Source organism: Grampus griseus (assembly GCF_964374135.1).
Source record: "Grampus griseus genome assembly, chromosome: 17".
In the NCBI taxonomy this organism is placed as follows: Eukaryota; Metazoa; Chordata; class Mammalia; order Artiodactyla; family Delphinidae; genus Grampus; species Grampus griseus.
In genome coordinates, this window is record NC_139011.1 from 36,713,541 (window position 1) to 36,725,655 (window position 12,115).

The 12,115-nt window shown below is 37.3% G+C and overlaps 1 protein-coding gene across 1 annotated transcript in view; it reads right to left on the reverse strand.

Moving 5' to 3' along the window:
- VPS13B (vacuolar protein sorting 13 homolog B) overlaps positions 1 to 12,115 on the reverse strand; it is an 803,413-nt gene that overhangs the window by 173,900 nt on the left and 617,398 nt on the right. The window lies entirely within an intron of this gene.

A 12,115-nucleotide genomic window follows, 5' to 3' on the forward strand; every position in this document is an offset into this window, starting at 1 on the left:
CTTTATGTGCTGTCAATTCTTTCACTCTAATCAAATACTTAATTGAATACCTATGTGTTGAGTCGCTGTTCTTTTCTTTACCCCTTCATTTCTCCAATAGCCTATCCCTCACTCTATTCTTACTTTTTTCTAATCCTTTATAGTTTGTACTTGCCTATTTCTCAGGTCTACCAGCATTGATCATGGGCTCGTATGAACACAAAGGGGGTATTGAGAATTTAAGATGCTAATGTTGGCAGTGAGGATACAGGAACAGGCACTGCCTAAAGGCGTTACGGAAACACATGACCTATAGATATAAACGTGCCCTGCCTGGTCCCTTCTGTCTCCTTTCTTTTCTTTCATGTCATACACCTACATGGAAATTAGGGAATTAGGCATGGTTTGCTTTTGAGACACATAAGTAGTTTAACTCATCCCCATGTGCCTACCTGCCCACTACACTTGCTACACACACCAGCCTGCTGTGGCTTTGCTCCTCAACGAGGGAATCCAGTTACTTGCGGCACCACAGAAAGGTTCACCCACAAGTACCAGTTTTTAAGTTTAACAGAGTCTCCGTTTCCTTTTGAACATTTCCTGCTACATTTTTAAAAGGGTACAACAAAATAATAGAGAAGCATGTTAGTTCAAGTGGTTTTAATCTTGGTGTAAATGACCAGTAGTAAGAGATTATGGTGATCACTTAATAATAAAGAGTGGTGATAAATTTCACAAAGGGTCATTTGTGAATGGTAAAGCAAGTTCACACTTTTACCACAATCTATGAAAATAATCCCTGGAACTCGTGACAGAGGTATTAATTCTCCTTTCCCCATTCTTTTACTCTGTGAGAAGCTGGCCTATGGGACATCATCCCTTCCTTTTTGTTTTTTTCAATTAGGAAACATACTAAGTATCTTCCTTGGGATAAAATGAATCTTATTTTATATATCACCACACATATAAACCCAGGGCCACAGAGAATACTCAGAGTTCATGTAAGATGGATACTTATACATTCAAAATCCGGAATAAATGGCAACAGAAAGGGAGTAAAGGCCTGTGTTATTTTTCTTCCTAATGGACTAATAATGCAAGGTGGGACAAATGACTATAAGTAAAAATTATAAAAAACTAACTTCTTAGCATTGGAACATTGGAAAACGCTGAATAATTTTGTGAAGTTTTACCACTCCTCTACCCTGTGTGTGTGTATGTGTGTGTGTGTTTACATATAAGCAAATATGACAAGATGTTTATATTTTTCTAGCTCATGAGTATATAAGCATTTGATGTATTATCCTTTATATTTTCTGTACTTTTAATTTTTCCCTTAAATTTCCAAAAATGACGAGAGAAGAAAAGAAAGAAAAAAATTAAAGAAATATGTTACAAAAGTGTAAGATTTAGAATGTCACAAACTTTAAAAGCATGAATATTATTAAAGCTATTTATGCAATCACTGATCAGGTCATTTTTTAAAATTTAATTTTGAAATAATTTCAGGCTTTCAGCAAAGTTAATATCTTTCATGCAGCTTCCCTTAATGTTAACAACTTACATCAACTATAGAATGAGTCTCAAAAGCCAGAAAATTAACATCGATACAACGCTACTAACTAAACCATAGACCTTGTTTGAATTTCACTAGTTTCTCCCTTCATGTCCTTTTCTTGTTCCAGGATCCAATCCAGGATCCTACCTTGCTTTTCGTGACTGTGGGATAAGGTCATTTTTGACTGAGTATATTACGTCTTCTCTCTACCTCCTTCCATTCAATAGAATGCTTTTCTGCCTGATTCTTCCATTGGCTTCTTTCAAAAATCTGTGTTTATATATTTAATTTCAGCTCTAGCAAACTAATGGCAGGTACTTAATTAAACTAAATGAGGTGTATCAACATTGAGAAGTAATTTCAGAAACAACTTGTGTGATAAATAGAAATAATCTTGGTTTGTTTGCATACTGACATACTTTTCATTGAGTGTAAAAATTTAGTTCAAGGAACAAACAGTTTCCTGGCCTTTAAAATACTCCTTCAGAAGACTAATAAATGGAAACCACTTGCTTTGGAGAATGTTTACAAAATGCTGCCAGCTCTACATTGTCGGTCTCTACTAGACCTTTACTAGGGCTCCTACTCTCTACATGCTGACTGTGCAAAGTGTAATCTACAGCAAGCTTCTGTATGTCTTTAGAAGGGTACTCAATGATGACATGTGCTAGCAAAGCATATCCAGGTATTTTTATCCAGCTGGAAATAATCTAAGGCTACTAGGAAATCAGCAAGCATGTGTTAGATACATCCAGAAGTCGATTTGCATAACTGTGAAGCATGAGGAGACTCAAAAAGTGAGGAAGAAAAATTTTTGTAAGCATGATCCATAAAAAGATGACCATAAATGACTAGATGACTAGAAAAAAAATTCTGTGAGTCTGGTCCACTAAAGAGATGATTAAGAATCTTTTCATTTCTAGTTTCTTCAACTAAGTATGTTGAAGCACATAAAAATGGCACTTGGGTATTTTTATTTTATTTTATTTTTTTGGCTGCACCATGTGGCATGCAGGATCTTAGTTCCCCGACCAGGGATCGACCCCACGTGCCCTGCAGTGGAAGCATGGAGTCTTAACCACTGGACGGCCAGGGAAGTCCCTGCACTTGGGTAGTTTAACCATGAAAATAGCTTGCTTTCCCCCTCTTGATCAGAATATGTAAGTGTTTCAGATCCTACTTAATTACATTCTATTTTGTAATAAGTCTATATCTGCATCTGTTGTTATAGTAAGTTGTAACATAGGATAAGATTAATAAATGAAACAAAATACAACAAAACTGTCAGAGAACTACATGGACACAGATGTTTAAGCTGAAAGGGATGCTGGTGCTCCCCAACAAAGTTACTAAAAAGTCTAGTCCTCAAAATGAGAGTCCAAGTGGGTGGTCGACCTGCTAACATGTATCCCCCCTTCTCTAAGGCACTTGAGATTTCTCATGGGTGGGATTTCCAGTCCTCAGGGACTCTCATCTAGTCCTTATCAGTGAGTAAAAGCTGGGACTTCTAGTCTAATCCAAACCTCTTCTTTTGGACATAAGAAAATGACAAGTAGCAGGAACAGGATTTTATTTTTCTTTCATATGAAGAAAGGGAGAATTACTCATGGAAGACAAAAATGTCTATTGAGTTGGCTATTTATACTTGGCCCTTGTCTGGGAAAGGTATTTTTTTGAGAAATGTTTTAAAACTCTCAGATCCTAGAAAAACTGAACTGAAAATACCAAAGGGTGACGGTGGATACGCTTTGCCTCTTTCTTCCCCTCCCTCCAATGCTTACTGCCACCATGCTTACTGTTTTCACAGTTGTGTCAGTTTATTAGGAAAATAAAACTTGATTGGATCATGTGGTTATGTTAAAAAAAAAAAAGCCTACTAACAAATCTGACCGTGCATATTGGAAAGTGTACAGCAACCTTCTCATAGAGGAAAGAATATAGTATAGCTGGTTAATTTAATGAGGAAACTGCTGGTGACTCAATTTTTTTTTTTAAAGTAAGTCACATGAATGGAAGAACTGGTATCAACTCAAACAATGTTGAAAGCAAAATGACTTCCTAAGTGATTTACTGCAATGGCTTAGAAACTGGTATTAATCTACATGATCCAGGTTTTTAAAGACTGGTTTAATAGAAAGTCCAGAAGCCAGGAGACGTGTGTTATAGTCCCCACTGCACCCCAGAGTATCCCTGGACAAATCGTTTAATCTCGGCACCCCTAAGTGAGGGAGTTAGTCCTAGCTCAGTAGGCCTCAACCTAGGGTTCTCTGACACTTAGGGAGTCCCACATAGTAATGGTGGTCCATGAGGTATTTTAAGTATTTCAAAGATCCTGAAAGAAATCATGAATTTGCTGGAGACAGGGCCAAAGTGTACTAAGTTTTTTGGTTACAGTAGTATCTGGTTGGTATAGTCATGCTAGCTATCTTATCCTAAATACAGCGTGTTTGGATGATGGAGAGAAAAGGACAAAAAGTGTTCTTGATAAAGAGGATGATCTCCGAGATAATTTTCAGCTCTAAAATTTAATGCTCTATGATCTCAGCATTCATGTGGTATGACTGAGTTGGGAGAGGGAGGGAGGGAGAGGAGGATACAAAAACACTAATATTTATTGAGGAATTAAATAATTGTGTGCTAAGGAATGTGTAGGGTACTCTGTGTACGTTATTTCACTTAATCCACTCAACAGCCCCATGAATTAAGTATTTTTGCCTTTATTTTGGAAATGAGCTGTGTTGTAACTTTTACCACAATCAACTACCAGCAAGTAGCAGGGCTGGGATTGTCTGCCTCCTTCCAGCACCATGTTGCTTTATAAAAGCTACTGCTATTAGTTAGCTCTTAGTAATTTCATTTTTCCAATTGGTAACAGGGTTGTGAATAAGTGCTTTTTCCTGTCCCCGGCTGTCTTGCTTGGCCTCAGTATATTATGCCAACATAGCCTACAGGGCCAGAGCCCCAGCCAGAGAGCAAAAGAACATCGAAGATGTGTCTTCAGTCACTTATCACTGACAGGGCTGCTTTGCCAGAAACTTTCCTAGCAAATAGCCTTCTGGCTTATGTGGATGAGAGGGCAATTTGCTGTGACTGCAGCAAAACTAAACACTGTCACAAATTCAGTGGAGTGGGGGATATTTCCTTCTAACCATCTCTTCTTCCACAGTCCCAGTTCTAGGAGCTACAATAATTCTTATCCATTTCACCCAATACTAACTTACAAAGTGCCATCATGAGGATGCAAAGGAGACACTATTAAGAAAAAGATCTTTAGGAACTTCCTTGGTGGCGCAGTGATTAGGAATCCGCCTGCCAATGCAGGGGACACGGATTCAAGCCCTGGCTTGTTAAGATCCCACGTGCCGCGGAGCAACTAAGCCCATGTGCCACAACTACTGAGCCTGCGCTCTAGACCCCGCAAGCCACAACTACTGAGCCCGCGTGCCACAACTACTGAAGTCCGTGCGCCTAGAGCCCATGCTCCGCAACAGAAGGCAGCACAATGAGAAGCCTGCGCAGTGCAACCAAGAGTAGCCCCCGCTCACCGCAACTAGAGAAAGCCCAAGCGCAGCAAAGAAGACCCAATGCCGCCAAAAATAGATAAATAAATAAATAAAATTTAAAAAGAAAAAAAAGATCTCTAGTATTTAATTGCTAGGACTGGAAAGTTTCTTCTCCAATAGCATTTTTCACAGTGAGATATTTTCACAGTGAGATATTTTCATTGATAGCATTTTTCTTGTCTCAAATGCCCTTTTTTCTCCTGTCCAAGGAATACTGTTTTAATATGCGTATATGGGAAATGTTTACCAGTTGTCCCTTTTTTTCACCTCAAATGTATCTAAATCTAGAAAAATGGTTCTTTCCCATATCTTTGTTAAAGCTAGGAGAAGAAATAAAAAGCATTGATTCTTTTTTTCTATAGTACATAAGCACACAAAGTCTAGCGCAATGGAACACAATTCTAAAATACATAACCTGGACTTCCCTGGTGGCGCAGTGGTTAAAAATCCACTTGCCAATGCAGGGGACACAGGTTCGAGCTCTGGCCCGGGAAGATCCCACATGCCGCGGAGCAACTAAGCCTGTGTGCCACCACTACTAAGCCTGCGCTCTACAGCCTGCAAGCAACAACTAGTGAGCCCACACGCCGCAACTACTGAAGCCCGCGCGCCTATAGCCCACACTCCGCAACAAGAGAAGCCACCGCAATGAGGAGCCCGCGCACTGCGATGAAGAGTAGCCCATGCTCGCCGCAACTAGAGAAAGCCCCAAGCAGCAACGAAGACCCAACGCAGCCAAAATAAATAAATTTATTAAAAAAATACATAACCAGAGGCCAACAGTTTTCTAGCAGTCTAGATTAAGTTTGGAATTGGTAACTAAAAACAATAGGGGGAAAGACTAATCTAGCTGGAGACAAGATTTGAAGGTGGGTATACTTGGGAGAGTGTAATAACTGTACTGGATTTCTCATTAGAAGGGAGCAGAGTCTTAGGAAGACTTCACATTCCCCAAGAGAACCATATTTACACAATTAACAATTCTTTTGTTGAAACAAAAAGCTTTCATTATTGCATGTAGACACATGTGGGCTGTATAAAAATACAAGAGATGTGTAACCCATGGTAAACACAAAGTAATGATCTTAAACAGGCCAAATCCTTGAACTCGTCATTAATAAATGTCTCTCCTGCATTCAGCTACCCAGGCTGCTGGGAGCCTGTTTTCTTCAAGTACTTCAAACACTGAAATCCAGGAACATTTATTATTTTAATCCATTACAGGCAGTGCTTGATTTAACTTTATTGGTTGCGGTGGTGGTAGTGGTTATAAGTGGGGGGTACAGCAATGTTCTTTTACACATCATTTCAAAAGGGCTTAATTATATTTTATAGTTTGGGCCAGGAATTCTACTTGTTTTTGGTCTAACAAGGTTCAAATGGAGTTCAGGTCGGTGATTAATCAGAAGAAAAAGTCAGAGATGGTTATCTCTCTGCGATGAGCTCATCTCCCTCTATGAAAGGCTGGGCAGGTACATCATGTTCACTGTGCCACAGCACATGAGAGTGCTCTGACATCCGAAGATGGCTACTTATTGGCTGATTTTTACTTTTCAGGCAGCCTGGAAATTTCACCCAGTGGTTACCTTCTAAATTTCTGAAGTTACTATCCTATGTATTTAAAGGCTTCTCATTAAAATCCAAACAGCTATAGTAACCTCACAGCACAGAAAAAATGTACATGAAGAACAAAAATCACGTAACAGACATTAAAAAAACCCACATAGACCCTTTAGCACAGAAAAATTTAAATATTCCAAATGAAAGATGTAAAGACTGAATTAATATAATTTGGTTAAACAAGAAAAAATAAGTGACCATATAAATATGCCTGAACAGCATATATCTACTAGTGAGGTTTTTTTTTTTTTTCTGGGTATGCGGGCCTCTCACTGCCGTGGCCTCTCCCGTTGCGGAGCACAGGCTCTGGACACGCAGGCCCAGCGGCCATGGGCCCAGCCGCTCCGCGGCATGCGGGATCCTCCCGGACCGGGGCACGAATCTGCGTCCCCTGCATCAGCAGGCAGACTCCCAACCACTGTGCCACCAGGGAAACCCCTACTAGTGAGTTTTTTAAAAATATCAAACATTCTTAATTTTTTACCTCTCTTTTTGAGGGGGTGAAAAAAGATAATTTCTAAGATAGTAGTATTAACATTGCTTATTATTGACCAAAATTCTATCTAAACATATATTATCGATAACAATTACAGCCGGGAGACTAAAACTTGTATGCTGGGATTTCTTCTCCATTGCATACGATTTCTAAGAGAGAGGACAAGAAAATTACTTTCCAAGAGAATGTCTTATACATTTACGGTTTTTATTTCCTGCTGTACTAGAGAATAAATATGGAACATTACTTTGAAAAAAAGTTATGAGAATTTTACTTTTTCCACTTATTTCCCATTCAATTTTTAGAACTTCCTATTTTACCTTTTTTGAATGTCTCAATAGCCCACCATTACGCACAGAAAAATACCAATTTTGAAAGAAAATCAGTAATCCACAGGTAATTTAAGAGTAAAAAAAGGACAGCCAGTTCATCAGTAGCAACTTTGAACCTTGTTATAAAGTAATAGGAGGGAATCTGACCAGGATTAATAGTGGTCCTCAGTTCTGGGATGAGGGGTGTCAGGTTACACGGACTCTGGGCCATCTGTTCTGCCTGCCTACATTTTACTTCTGCAAAACTATAAACGCACCTCTACCTCAGGGACCATAGAAAGGCATTAGAATTCTTCTGCTTTTCATTATCAGAAGATTCAGTAACTCACTTCATTGTCAAGATAATCCCCTTTTACTCTTTCTTTTGCGCTTGCGGGGTATGGCCAAAATGACAAATAAAACCCCAGATGTTAACAGACCCAATGAGGTCTCCACCTTTCCTTGAGTGTTGGGTTTAAGCTACTTGAGACACAGTGTCAAAAATGACAGGACCCTGATGCCCACACCCAATATTCATTAAGGTTTGTTAGTGATTTGTATAGCTGTCTACAAACTGTACTTCCACTTCAATCCTCAGTGGCTGTTTAAAAGTTAAGTTTGTCCTCTGGCTTTAACAGTCAAAGAATTCATTTCTTATTGTTCAAGCATTGGAAAAAGATGCTATTTCTTTCTAAAAGTAACAAAAGTCTTTGGGGTGTTGTAAATGGCTTGTTATTGCAATATATTATTTTAGGTAGTCATATATAATTTAATGTTTTATTTCCCCTCAGGCTTACTTGCATTTCTGCAGCATCCAATGGCTATGACAACGCCTTAAGGAGATTTTCCTCAGGAGATCCAGTTGACTCTGGAATGAAAAGCTGGAGCTCCACTTTGTATCAATTAATAACCTGCTTTCACTTTTCAGTACATGAAAAGGAACTCTAGGTTCTTTACATTTTTACTGGTCCTGAATTCAGTGAACATGAAAAGAGGCATTTGTATACATGAAAAATAATGTGGTTATGCTTTCTTTCTTCCTACTTTTATTTATACACAAAGATAAGTACATCTGGATGACAGAGGCTGGGGTAGTGAAAGTTATTTAAACCACAGCTCTTTGACTAGGAATTCAACTCATTGCTTTCTGTATGGATGAAAACTCCCCTAATTCCCTATGGAAAGGGGATTCTTGCAACTTTTCCCTAATTCTGACTAAAATGCCAGCCAAGATGGCCTCACTTAGGCTCTTTCCCCAACCCTTTGTGCCACCTAACTTGTTCATATCCTATTTCCCTTTCCCTTATCTACATGGAGTTTGCTAATCGGCGTGCCCCCAAGAAAGAGCAAGGCAGCATAAAGCACAGCTATTTCACAGCCTGAATTGTGTACCCTTGTTTGCAGAAATCTAAGAAGTGCCGCCCTAATAGAGCCATAATTTACTCTGACAAGGAGAGCTAAAGTCTGCAGCTCACTCCCCACCCTGCCTGTGCAAAGTGCTACACTGCTGGTTCAGAATTTATAGCTACATACTTAAGGTTTCTCCAAAACACTATACTTCAAACAGCAAAAAAGACTGTGTGTGTGTGTGCGGGGGGGTGGGCAAGGCTACTTTTAAAAAGGAACATACTACAGAATGGGACAGATTTAATGGCTAGCAAAAGAAATATCTGCCTTAAAATGTTTCAGAAAATAAGATATGATTTTGAAACAAGATTAATTTCGTTATCAATAACATAATCATAGAAAATTTGGCAATATTATACACAATCATAGAGATTTTTGCAATTACACACCAATTTAAAAAAATACAAGCATTACATCTTGTATGTAAAGTTTTAAAATTTAGGGCCATTTTACCACAGACACATGGGAGAACATAAGTATTCTAGCAGAAATAAGAGTTAGGTTATTATAAGTCACTGTTACACTAGCATCTGCAGAGTGGAATTAAAAAAACCCCATGTTCCTTGAAACTCGGATAGTTTAGGGCCACAGAATAGTACAGGAGGCTAAGAAGAACTCAAGGATTTTTTTTAAGTGGAAAATATTTAACCATTTCGTTTTGTTTCAAATGATGAAAACATTTCGGTGAATAATCTGTACATATTTTGTTGTAAAATCCAGTAAATGAACATAAAAGCATTTCATATTTAAATGTATTGACAATGTCTTGGGGAGAATATTAACTTTCCTCTTTCATTCTTTTATTATTCCCTTTCCACATACACTTCCCATAACCTTATGTCGGTTTAGATGATAAAAAATATAATCGTTAGGCAAACTCAAATATTTTTTGTACTTTTCAGAAGTGAAGAAACATGCCTACGACACATTCCCAATTGTGTTTCTCTAAATATTACTTAGAACATAAGATTCCTCTAGCATTACAAATCTATTTCAGCTCCTAAATTAAAACTCATCTGGAAAGGACAGCTTTACCCTGTTTATATAACATTGTCATATAAAGAGTGTTAAAAAAAATATTTCACTAAAAATAGCTTGCGTAAGTTAGGGATTAGAGTAGTTTCTGCTGCTATAATTGTTCCTTTGTAGTTTTTTCCATGATGTTTTTTGCACAATGTTTTTGACTGTGTTTATTAAAGTCAGCACATCAAAAAGGATCAAAGAGAAAGTGAGTGAGAACCAAAGAAACCCCAAGTGTGTTGTCTCATTGGGGAGTTATGCAGATTCGCATAAACAAGTGCAAATTGTTGAGGTTTTAATGAAAATTTTCTACAATTATTTTATCTTAAGTCATTCTATACAATAACATCTGTACAGCAGATGGCTATGCTGTACCAAGGCAATGCTCCTTTTTCTTTCTCTGTTTAATAGTACATCTGAGATGACTACTTTTGTCACTGTGCTCAATTTGGTTCAGCAAATAATTTGAAAAGTGCAGCTGCTGCAGATGGTCACAATAGTTACATAAACTGTAAAATCAAAGACACAGTTCAGTATAACTGTATTAGAGTCAAACTATAAAAATCTGACATTAACTCCACTGAACTCAAAGATACACTAGAAAAATTTTGGGTTGAATACAGAGCGATTTCACTTGAAAAATACAAAAAGAAATATGACTACTGGTAGGACGGTTATTTTATTTTTTTGCTAAGATATATTTTTTACCACTTACTAAAAATATACCTTAAGTAAACATTTGCATATATTTCATCCAAGTTGCAAAGCCTGAATTTTTAAGATATGCAAATATACAATGAAATTAATGTTCAAAGCTTAAATTTTATTTTACTTTTAAAAAGTTTTCCTTTGTTAAAAATCAATTTCTGAAAAATACGTAGTAATTTCTTAATTATAATTTCCTAGAAATCATTCTACAGCAATAACTAGAACTTGCCATGTTACTTCACTTAATTATAATTTATTATTATTTTGCTGACTTTGTTATCTTTTAAACATTTGAGCATGCCATCACATCAAGCAGAAATGTAGAGTAAACAGATTTGGTGTTTGTTATACTCTCATAATAAAACTGTTTCTATTAATTAAATGGCTAATTTCAATTTGATCTGATTAGTTGATGCAAATAACTACTTTAGAACATTTGCAGGACACTACATAACGCAGAGTTATACCAAGTATGTCTTAGTCAAAGCTATAGTTTCTACTTCTGCATTTAACTAGATTTAAGAGTATAACTGTAAAAGGAGTAAGGGTACTAGCATAAAGGGAAAAAACAAGTTACAAAACCAGAATGAATCTACTATCTTGTAAAGCTCAGTGAGAGGATTTTAATTATATTTTAGAGATATTTACTGAGAATAGACACTATTAAAATTAGATAAAATATGAGTAGCAAATGAATGAAACAAGAAACGAGGATGAATAAAGAAAAGGACCTAGAATTGAGTACAGTACATGTTAAATGCTTTCATTCTGTTTGAGTCCTAACCCTTCCTTACTATGATTAAGGTAAAACTGAAAAGGCGTGGGAATGGCCCCAGCGTTGTCTGGGTTGTAATTTATTTGTGGATAAATCAGACATTGTAGCCTCCAGTGCTTCATAGTCTTTTCATGTCCCATGGACCTTACATTTTTCATTTCCAACTTTTAAGACAATAAAAAAAATACAGTGCTTTTAGCTGGCTTGGTCACAAATATTTCTGATGAGAAAGAAATCAATCATTTATTTTTTTGGCCTAAAATTCATACTTCTCAACTACAAAACTCCTTCTTTATCTCTTCAACTACTGTGCCCAAACTGGCTATACAGTTAGTCTCCAGCTGCCACTTAATTACTTTTTGGTAAGCAACTAAGTTGCCTAGTTTCAGGATTTACTTTATCCCCAGCACTATCCTCTAGCCCCACTTCTTTCCTGAAAATTAAAGTGGAAAAAAATGTTTTCCTTTTGCTACTTTTACTTTCAAAGTAAAATTTCTGGCCTCATGCCCTGAACTTTAACAGTAGCAGTTTCTGTGAAGGAAAATGGTTATTCCCCACCTGTACCTTGTCTTTTCTCTTCCCCTCACATTCCTTCTGCCTACCCTTTTTGATTCAGTGTGAAAAAGCACATAACAGTTGAGGAAAATGTAGATGTCACTGCCTGTTAGTTTCTCACCT